The following is an 11,886-nucleotide window of genomic DNA, read 5'->3' on the forward strand; positions in this document are numbered from 1 at the left end:
GCGGCCAGTCCTGTTGAACGTTAGAGGTGCCGAATCCCAAGGATGAGTAATCTTTTCACCTCATGCCTTTTTCATCCACTACAAGACAATCCCTTCCCCTTTCTCTCACTCTTTCAGGTTCCTTTTCACCCCTTCCTTTGCCACTGTTTTTCCATCTTTCTGTTCCATATACTTTCCCCAGTTTTGTGTTTTCTCTCTCTTGCTCTGGGTCAAAGTCTGATGAGGAAAAAAAAAAGTGCCAGTCCCCCAAAAATGGGTAACAGCACACTCCACCCGCCCCACTGACTCAAACGAAGCACTGGTTATATCAAATTATTTTCTCAACTTCTTTCTCAAAGACACTGGCACATTCCTTAATTTGTATATTTTTGGTTGTGCAATTTCTTTAAGTATGATTTTGTGGTGCAAGTGGTGTTCGAACACCTTCTGAAGGCTTTAGGTGCCAGTGAGATTGACCTACATAGGACGCGTCAAGTGTATTCAAATTTTCAGATAACAAAGAAACTAACCCTGGATATTCTAACATAAGTACACTAGTTTTACATCACAGGGAATATTTTTTTGCCTGCCTATGACCAAGAGAATATAGCTCTTAGGGATGATAGGATCATCATTTTCCAGGATTTATCAGCCATTACAAAGGCCAGAAGACACATGAGGCCAGCTACCACATTTTTGAGAAAGGATTTTTTACTTTTTTATTTTTACAGATGAGGCTATCCATTTAAATTGCTGTTCACATGTAAGGGTAAATTGTGTGCTGTGTATTCAGTGTTGGGAGTGTTGTAAGCTAAGTATGTTTTACAGCGAGTGACCACTGATTTTAGGATGAAAGAGGATAGAATGTATAGATTTGAAGGGGAGGAATGAACAGGGAGCTTGTTGTTGTGGACGTGTCTCTGTTGGGGTCTTGTGTTGACTTGTACATAAAATAAGAAAAATACAGAAGCATTTCACATTGCAGCATTGTGAGCGTCTTCATTGGGGACAAGGTACCACAAGTCCAGACCCCAATTTAGTTGTCATTTAATGACAACAGTTACTGTATAGTGACGGACGCAGACATGCACAACTAAGGACATTTATATTCAGAAGGATTTCATATTTATACAGAGGCAAATATAATGACATACAGAATGAGTTCAATTACCTTTTGAGTTAAGCTTATCCCTTTCTACCTCCTTGTGGTTCTGTGGCAAAAGAAACTGAAAAAGACCTCTATTGTTACTTTGTTTTGCTCTAGTAAAGAAGCAGGCATGTCATTAAAAAAAACCTTTAAAAGTGAAAACATCAGCCATCCTGTAATTGATATGTACTTCATAATAGAACAAAGAACGATGGGTACTTTTATTTTATTTGTTTATTGTTTTCAGAAACTGCTGATGAGACCACAATGACTAATACTACTACTAATGTACTAGATCTATCTGGGCCACAAGGGGTGTGATGCAAAGTTGCATTTTAGCTCCTTTTCTGATTTTATTTTATATTAACTCTCTGGGCACCTTTTTACACTCGTATAGTAAATATGCCCCTGTGTTGGTGCACAGGCCGTCCTGGTGCTTCTACATGCGGACAATGCCGTTCTCCAGGCACTAGCTGCAAATGGCTTGCAAACCCTTTTAAATGGGGTTAATGATTTGATGACAAAGTTAAAATTGAAGGTTAACCATATGAAATCATTTATATTGACTAGGGAGCCTAGAAATGTTAAATCAAAATGTTTTAATATTGGGGGGACTATGCTTTAACTATTTAGGCATCTTGTTTGATGCCACTGGTTCTTGGGAGAGGCTCTTTGCCCAAAGAGCTTTTAAAACGTGGGCAGCCTGTGACCTTATATTTAGATGTGCTAACAGGCTAGGTTGCAAACCCATCAAGGAAATTATTTCTCTGTACAAGACTCAGGGGGTCATTATGAACCTGGCGGTCACTAGACCGCCAGTGTCACAGTGGCAGTCAGACCACCTCATTATGACCGTGGCGGAGCCGCCACGGTCCAACCGCCGACACCGCCAGGCTGCCGCCAGCCTGCAGCCTGGTGGTCCTGGCGGTTGTAATCTGCCAGGGCAGCGCTGCAAACCCTGGGGATTATGATTCTCCATCCGCCAGGCTGTCTATGGCAGTAAACACCGCCATGGAAAGGCCCTAAATGTTTGTCACTGGGTGTGTATTGAGCAGGTGTGTGGGGTTGTGCAGTTCATGGGAAATTGTAGGCTATTGAAAATAAGTTTCTTTGTCACCTTTTAGCTTTACCACGAGGTACAGCAAGCTTTATTTCTCATCTTGAATTGGGGATGGGGTTCTTGGAGGATTCTACAAGCATGGCCCCTTTGCTGTTGTGGACCAAGATCTGGAGTAACCCCAAGGCAGGATTTTCTCAGGAAATTATACTTGACTGCTTACAATTGGAGAATAGGTATGCAATCCCGTGGCTGGCCTATATTAAGGACACATTTTATAATCTTTGTTAGAAATGGGGTCTCTAGTTGGCAGAGGTATACACCCTTGTCCAAATAGGGACCACAATCCTAGTCAGGGTAAGTCACACAGAATCCACATTATCCTGTGCTTACCCTCTGGTAGCTTGGCACTGAGCACTCAGGCTTAACTTCGAAGGCAATGTGTAAAGTATTTGTGCAATAAATCATACAGTAAAACAGTAAACACCACAAAAATACACCACACAGTTTTAGAAAACTATATTATATTTATCTAGTTAAATTAAGGTCAAAACCATAAAGATTCAATAAGCACAAGTTGAGATATCACTTTTGCAAGATTAAAAACAGTCCTAAATCTTAGAAACCAATAGTTATCTGTTCTTTGCACAAAGTACCTGGTTTGCGTAAAAAATAACATGCACAGAGACCGCAGAGGCGGAGATGCGTGGAAAAATAGGGTGTGTGTCAGAATTTCAGGCGCAGCACAGACAATGCGTTCTTCCTTTCCAAACTGCAGGGGTCTTTGCGTCGATTTCCAGCGCACAGGCTTGATTCCTCACTGTGATGTGGGGATCTTGTTGACGCCCAGGGACAATGCGGGGAAATCCTGGGCATGCGGGACGAAGTCACAGGCGTTGCTTCAATCCAGTATGGCGATGCATCAAATTTTCTGTTGCATGGCAGACGCTGCATCGATTCTTCACTTGGGCTGCGTCGTTCTGGTCCAGCTGTGCGTCTATCCAGTAGGGCTGTGCATCAAATTTCCGGTCGCAATGCAGGTGCTGCGTCGAATCTTTACTCTGGAAGTTGGGCTGCAGCTGTGCAGCGATTTTCTCATTGCAAGGCACGCTGTGCATCAAATTTCGGCGCATAATGAGTTTCCTGAAGAGATGAAGGGGGTCATTCAGACCTTGGCGGACGGCGGAGGCCGTCCGCCAAGGTACCGCCGACAAATGACTGCACCGCGGTCAAAAGACCGCGGCGGCCATTCAAACATTTCCGCTGGGCCGGCGGGCGCTCTCCAAAAGAGCGCCCGCCGGCCCAGCGGAAATGCCCCTGCAACGTGGACGCCGGCTCAGAATTGAGCCGGCGTAGTTGCAGGGGTGCGACGGGTGCAGTTGCACCCGTCGCGTATTTCAGTGTCTGCAAAGCAGACACTGAAATACTTTGTGGGGCCCTCTTACGGGGGCCCCTGCAGTGCCCATGCCATTGGCATGGGCACTGCAGGGGCCCCCAGGGGCCCCACGGCACCCCCTACCGCCATCCTGTTAATGGCGGGTTTCCCGCCATGAACAGGATGGCGGTAGGGGGTGTCTGAATCCCCATGGCGGCGGAGCGCGCTCCGCCGCCATGGAGGATTCAATGGGGCAGCGGTAAACCGGCGGGAGACCGCCGGTTTACTCTTTCTGACCGCGGCTGAACCGCCGCGGTCAGAATGCCCTTGGGAGCACCTCCAGCCTGTTGGCGGTGCTCCCGTGGTCGGTGACCCTGGCGGTCACCGGCCGCCAGGGTCAGAATGACCCCCAAAGTCTTTTTGGCCCTGAGACTTCAGAAAACAGGAGGCAACCCAAGCCCTTGGAGAGCACTTTTCAGCAAAGTCAGAGGGCAGCAGGGCAGCAGTCCTTCTCAGCAAAGCAGTCTAGATGAGTTCTTTGGGCAGCCAGGCAGTTCCTCTTGACAGGTTGCATGTTCAGGTCCAGAAGTGTCTGAGTTGGTGGGGTCAGGGACCCAGTTTATATACCCAAAACTGCCTTTGAAGTGGGGGAGAATTCAAAGAGTGGTTTTGAAGTGCACAAGGTCCCCTTTCAGTACAGGTCTGTCTGCCAGGGTCCCAACATGGGGTTTGGCAGTTAATTGTGGGAGGGCAGGCCACTAGCCTTTGAAATGTGTCAGGCCCTCACCCTTCCAGCCCAGGAAGATCCATTCAGTATGCAGATGAGTGCAGGTACGACTGAGTATCCTGTTTTTTTGGTTTTCTGGGTGAAATGCACAAGGAAGCATGATTGGAGACAGGCTGTAAGGCACAGATGGATTTTATGTGCAGAGAAATGCTCCCTTTCTAAAAGTGGCATTTCTAAAATAGTAATATAAAATCCAACCTCACCAATAAGCAGGATTTTCTATTACCATTCTGGCCATACTTAATATGACCTGTCTACCCCTTTCTGATCAGAAACTACCACTCAAACAGTATATGAGGCTAGCCCTAATGCTATCCTATGAAAGGAGCAGGCCTCACAGTAGAGGAAAACGACTTTAGGAGTTTTCCACTACCAGGGCATATAAAACACACATGCACATGTCCTGGCTTTTCCCTACATAGCACCTTGCCCTATGGGTTACCTAGGGCCTACCTTAGGGGTGAATTACATGTAGAAAAAGGGGAGTTTAAGGTTTGTCAAGTACTTTTAAATGCCCAGTCGAAGTGGCAGTGAACCTGAGCACACAGGCCTTCCAATGGCAGGCCTGAGACATGGTTAAGGGTCTATGTATGTGGGTGGCACTACCAGTGCTGCTGCAGGCCCACTAGCAGCATTCAATTTACAGACCCTGGTCACATGTAGTGCACTTTACTAGGGACTTACAAGTATATCAAATATGCCAATCGGGTATGAGCCAATGTTACCATGTTTTTAGGGAGACAGCACATGCATTTTAGCACTGGTTAGCAGTGTTAAAATGTCCAGTGTCCTAAAGCCAGCAAAAATGAGGTCAGAAAAAGAAGAGGAGGAAGGCAAAAAGTTTGGGGGTGACCCTGCAGAGAGGCCATTTCCAACAATCTTGGTATGTGTTCCCTTTTGGACTTTCCAGGGGAGGTAATTCCCCAAGTGAGGGCTAGGGTCAAAAACAGTTTTTTAGCTTACAAAGAGGAAAAGGGAATTGTTAGGTCTCTTAATATGGATTCTGTTCTATGCTATATGCAGATTTTTAATGCCTCATGTTTGAATTTTTATCTATTATGGTTTACTAATACCCAGTATAGATTTTATCTCACAAGTTTAAGGCTTAATATAATTCATTATCTGGTCGCTTTCCCTTTAGCTGGATCGAGAGTGATGCTCTTTCTCACAGTTCTTGTGATAATGTATCACCACAATCAAGTGCTCATTTTATGCTCTTTTGTAAATTGTATTCTGTGCCTGGAGGGCAGTTTCTCCATCCCATTTTAAAGCACAAGCAATTTATGACACACAAATACCGCCTTATATATTTGCAATATTTGGCCATTAAGGAAATTTGTTTCTTTGTTGTGAATTATATTAGGGCTGCAATTAAGTTATGGAGAAAGTATAGCACTTAATTAATTTTTAGTGAGATTCTTTTAACATATGATATATTGAAAAAAATCACTTTTGTTTTATTTATCTAATAGGTAGGGGTCTAAACTCCCGCTGGGTTTTAGAATTTGTTTTGAATGCCCTGTTTTATTATTTGTTGTGTGTTGTGTGTGCTTTTGTGGTCGATATCTAGACTGAATGAAGATTTTATGATGATGATAACCACTTTACTTATGTTAGTTTATTTTCTTCTTCTCCTCTTTCTTCTAGTTCTACTGTTATAAAAAGGGACTCCATAGTGGCTCCTCCAATTTTCCTTCAAACTCCGGGACAACTCAGAGTTGGAAAATTGGAAGGAAGAATTTCAAACCTATCTAGAAGCAACTGATGGAGATATTCACTTCTTCTAGGAAATTGGCCATGCTAAAATATAATCTTGGGACTGAGAGAGTGAAAGTACTTAAAAAGTACCAGTTCCTCGCATACCAGAACAGGGAGAAATGGATCTGGAAAAATATTGGCCCTCATTACAACATTGGCGGTAAGTGCTGCCTACCGCCATGCTGACTGCCGCCAACATACCGCGGTGGTATACTGCTACCCGTATTATGACCCACACATAGAAATCTGCCACTATACAGAGACACACAAGTCCGCCAGCCCAAAGGTCAGTGATAAAATGTCAGTACCAAAACCCACACCGTTACGCCAACAGAACTACGCCCACAGCATCATGACCCATGAATCACCGCAGCGGTCATTCAACTGTGGTAAAACGGTACACACAGCCGCACTCAAAATACACACACACTAACAAAACAACACCACATTGGACAATTCAAAATACACACACCTGACACACATACACACACCACACCCACTCACCCACACCAATATAAAACACACACCCACACTACCCACAACCCTTTACGACCCAAAGATTTTGGGAAGTGAGAAAGAGAGACAAGCCAGGAGCACCCACTGAATCTGAGCCACAAAACACCATCACCCATACACCATCCACGCACCTCACATCACACACCCCAACACATCACCCCACACACCCTCACACATATCACTCACACTACACCCATGGCACCACAAAGACACCCCAGGTTTTCAGAGGGGGAGCTAAGGGTCGTGGTGGAGGAAATCATCCGGGTAGCGCCACAGCTATTCGGATCACAGGTGCAGCAGACATCCATTGCAAGGAAGATGAAGCTATGGCGGAGAGTCGTGGACAGGGTCAACGCTGTGGGACAGCACCCCAGAACAAGGGATGACATCAGGAAGAGGTGGAACGACCTACGGGGAAGGTGCGTTCCCCCACAACTAACAACATGGGAGGAGCAAGTCTTGGCGATCATGAATCCTGAGGGCCCGGCAGGAGTAGCAGGAGGACTGGACTCAGGTAAGTCAAATCTTTACTACTTTATACCCTCCCCTACCTGCATGCCATCACAAACATCCTACCCCTACCCTCACCCCCATCACTCCACCACCTCACATATACCCCACAATCACAACCCACCCATACCAATACCAAGCCCTGCATGCAACAACAATGCATGGACACCACTCACAGACCTGCATGGACACCCATCACCACAGCATGCACACTAGTGACAATCACTTAGCCAAACCAATCATAACTCACACAAGCCAAAGCTGCTTTGCTAATAACAACCATAGAGGGAAACATATCTATGCACAAGATGGCACACGCAGATACAATAACACTGCATTTACATCCCCACAGGACCCCCACTCAATGTCACCAGAGAGGAGGTGCCAGCCACATCCAGTCCCCCCCAGAAGAGGCCCACAGTGATGACAACAGCTCTGCACGCCTTGATCACGATGACCATCCTGGGCCATCAGGGACCTCTCGACAGTCAGTGACCCAGGCACAGTCCCAATCCACCACAGAGCCTCCCCCCTCAGGAAACATCACCATAGCACCTACCCAGCTGGCCCATCCTTCTGTCCCCAGGACATGTCAATCAGCAGTGTGTCCACCACTGCAGGGACCCCAGGCAACCCCACAAACACAGGACGATTAGGGACCTGGGGTCAGTGGCAGTGGGCACACGGTTCAGGGGACAGAGGCACAGGACAACAGAGAAGCTGGGAGGACAGCTGTGCGACAGGGGGAGGACAGGCCCAGGGAACCGACTCTCTACAAGGCACTCACCAACATCCTGGGAGCCTACCACCATTCCCAGGAGCCCATGGGCCAGATACTGGCCAAGTTTCAGGAGACCCAGCGGCTGCAGGAGGGACAGTACCTGGGGATCAGGGAGGACCTGAGGGACATCCACACCAACCAGGTCATCATTGCAGGGGTGCTGGCAGGCATGGCCAACACCATGAGAGAGGCAGTGGCACACGAACGGGCCCCTGACACTAACCACACTTCCGCCAATGCTAGTGGACAGGAGGCCCCGCCACAGGAACAACAGGCCACCAGCACCCCACCCCCTGCAGAAGGAGAACCACCACGCAAACGGTCCCTGTGATCCAGGTAGAAGCCATAGAACATTGCCAAGACCCCCTCCAGGAAATTAGACTCTCCTGGTTGTCACCCTTGTATCCCACTCTGTCACCCTGTCCACCTTGAAGTGCCATTGCTCCCCTTCCTATGCCCCCTTGGACAATGGACCTGTGATACAAATAGACTGGACTCTACCCTGGACTTTCCTCCATCAGCAACTCAGCCCATTGCAATACCCCTCCACTTACTAGCACCAAAATAAACACCCTTGGAACAAAATCAAATATGGAGTCTGTCTATTGTGTCACAAATGTATTAGTTTCACAAACTGTAAACATTCCAATTCCAATGCACTGTAATATGTACATAGGTATGACCTGTAGTGGGAAGCAGTAAGCACACCAGGAGCCAGAGTGGGGCACAGAGATCTGAAAATAGAGAGGCCAAAGGGTATAGTAAGTGGCCATAGAAATAGGGAATTCAGGCTGCCATGTTCAATGTCAAATACAAAACTGCAATGGAAGGTGAAGTTACAGTGTCTTACCTGTGTGTCACTGGAAGTACTGTTGAATTAGTGTAGTTCTGTTGTCCACATCTTCTTCCTCTGCCTCCTCTTCGCCACTGTCCACAGGCTTCACCGCTGCCACACAACCATCCCCAGGCTCATCCTCCTGCAGAAAAGGCAACTGGCGTCTCAAGACCAGGTTGTGCAACATGCAATGATGATCTGGCACACCTTCTTGGGTGAGTAGTACAGGGATCCACCTGTCAGATGGAGGCACCGGAATCTGGCCTTCAGGAGGCCGAAGGTTCGCTCAATGATCCTCCTTGTTCGCCCATGTGCCTCATTGTAATGTTCCTCTGCCCTTTTTCTGGCATTCCTCACTGGGTCAGTAGCCATGAGAGGTTGGGGTAACCAGAGTCACCTGCAAATATCGAGGGATACCTGTTAGTCACACACTCACCCTTAGGGCCAACCCCACACCCATATACCTACATCAACTGGGTAGGGACCATGGGCTCACATATTAGCCACACCCGGTGCCTCTGGAGTTGAGCCATCACATATGGGATCCTGCTATTCCTCAGGATATAGGCATCATGCACAGAGCCAGGATACTTGGCATTCACAAGGGAGATGTACTGGTCCGCCAAACACACCATCTGCACATTCAGACAGTGAAAGCTTTTCCTATTTCTGAACACTTATTCATTTCTCCGGGAGGGGACAAATGCAATATGTGTGCCATCAACGGCATCCATGATGATCCATGTCCTATTGCATAGAAGTCAGCCTTCACTGTGGCCAAATCCTCCACCTGGGGGAATACAATGTAGCTGCGCATGTGTTTCAGCAGGTCAGACAACACTCTGGTTAGCACGTTTGAGAACAAACATCCCTGATTCCATGGTCACTGTCGCTTGGAAGGAACCTCTTTCCAGGAAATGGAGCACTGACAGGACCTGCACTAGAGGGGGGATACCTGTGGGGAGGCAGATAGAGGACATCAGGTCTGGCTCCAATTGAGCACACAGTTCTTGGATTGTGACCCTATCAAGTCTGTAGGTCAGCATAATGTGCCGGTCCTCCATTGTCGCCAGGTCCACCAGGGGTCTGTACACAGGGGGATGTCTCCATCTCCTATTCATCTTCAGTGGTTGAACTCTAGGGTGAAAAAGGGTGAGCAGATGGTCATATTCAAACATATACTCAGATTAATATGCTTTTCCTTTTTTACAGAAACAGTATGTGAACGTGTAGGTCAGTTGATGTGGCTATGTCCCTCTCCAATGGCGGCTGCCTGACCTGTGAGGAGGGACAAGTGGAAATGAGATAATTCCGCTGGCATTGTGCGCCATTGCGGTCGGCGGTCGATGATCGCCGTGCAACACCGCGTTGGTTCTCATTGGTCCCTATGGGTTCCAGGAGGCAATGGCGATGTACGCCGGCGGTGACGGTACGCACCGCCACGGACGTGACTGCCATTTTCTATCTGTTCACTCACTTGCTACCTGACCTTCAACAGGAGAGGATCTACACTGCAGGTGCTGCTGTGATCTGTGTCTGGAAGCGACAATGGCTCGAGTGTCTGGGGAAAGGGCCCCTGCCTTCACATCGGAGGAGTTGGAGAGACTGGTGTATGGGGTCCTACCCCAGTACCCTTTACTCTCTGGTCCTCCAGACAAACAGGTGAGTACACTGTGAGCATGATGCGTGGGGCATGAATGTATGGATTGCTGTGTGTGTAAGCCTCATGTGGGGGGTGGGGTCTGAGGGGTCCTGGGCAGAGTGCTGCATGTATGGTGGTCAATGTATGTGCGTAAGGGGATGTGGGGGATATGTTGGGCCATGAGTATAACAGTCCGGACGGTATGACTAATACTTTTTCTGCTGTATTTTTTTCTGCAGGTCAGCGTCCATCAGAAAAAGGGTATATGATGTGCCATCGCCAAGGAAGTGCGGACCCTGGGTGTCTTTGACAGGCAGAGCACCCACTGCCGCAAACGGTGGGAGGACCTGCGCCGCTGGGCAAGGAAGACGGCAAAGGCCCAGCTGGGGCTGGCCTCCCAACAAGGAAGGGGTGCCCATCGTAACCCTGACCCCCCTGATGTTCCGCATCCTGGCAGTGGCCTATCCGGAGTTGGATGGGCGCTTGAAGGCATCACAGCAGCCACAATGGGGTGAGTACAGATTCTGAACCATGACTTTGCGCACGTTAAGGTATTACCTGGGTGGGGGAAGTGGGCTGTGGGTGCCCCTAGTAAGAAAAAAGAGAAAGGGGACCCTCCTATCTCCGATATCCCAAGGGGGACAGGGCACAGTGACACAGTGAAATAAACAAATTCCCCCAAGGGAAAATAATGCAATCACCCCACACACTCACAATCAATGAATCTCTCAAATTATCAATCTCAAAACAAAGGAATCTAAAGGTATATATTTAATATAATCCCAAATCAAAACCCAATATCATAATAATCACAAAACAAAATCATCAATCAAAACCATCTATAAAACCAGTCCAATCCAATAAAAGGGAGACAAAAAGAAGACATATACAATAGTCTATTAAAATTATACTGTCGCAGTTTCGGTAGACATAGGCCAATCGATTGCTGTCATAAGTCCTTATTCGATACCGGCCTCCTCCTGTGGGTCCAGTGATAAAATATGAGAGGCTCCAAGGAGTCACCCGTCAGCCCAGCCAATGTGCCAGCACCACCTGCCAAGGCCAAGAAGGGTCCGCCACCTAGCAATGGCGAGAAGGGGACACCAGCCAGCAAGGGGAAGGAGGCACCAGCAGCCAGCAAGGGCAAGAAAAAGACACCAGCTGGCAGAAGCAAGGAGGCACCACCATCTGCCAAGGGCAGGAAGGGGCACACAACACCAGCCATGGCACTTCAGCCGTCCGAGGGTGCAGGTGTAATGCAGTGGGTGGTACACTGTCTTCTGCCTGGCTGTTGGCGGTTACTGCCGAGGTGTTTGTTGCTACCGCCGTGGCGGTCAGTGTGTTAAAGTGGCTGTTTGTGTTGGCGGTTTCTGCCGTGGTCATGATTCCATTTTCTTTACCGCCGGCCTGTTGGCGGTGTTACCGACGCTTTATCACCGACCGCCACAATTGTAATGAGGGCCATAATGTTTATGAAATGGCATTGTTTGATTTCCAAG

Source organism: Pleurodeles waltl, chromosome 6, assembly GCF_031143425.1.
Source record: "Pleurodeles waltl isolate 20211129_DDA chromosome 6, aPleWal1.hap1.20221129, whole genome shotgun sequence".
NCBI lineage: Eukaryota > Metazoa > Chordata > Amphibia > Caudata > Salamandridae > Pleurodeles > Pleurodeles waltl.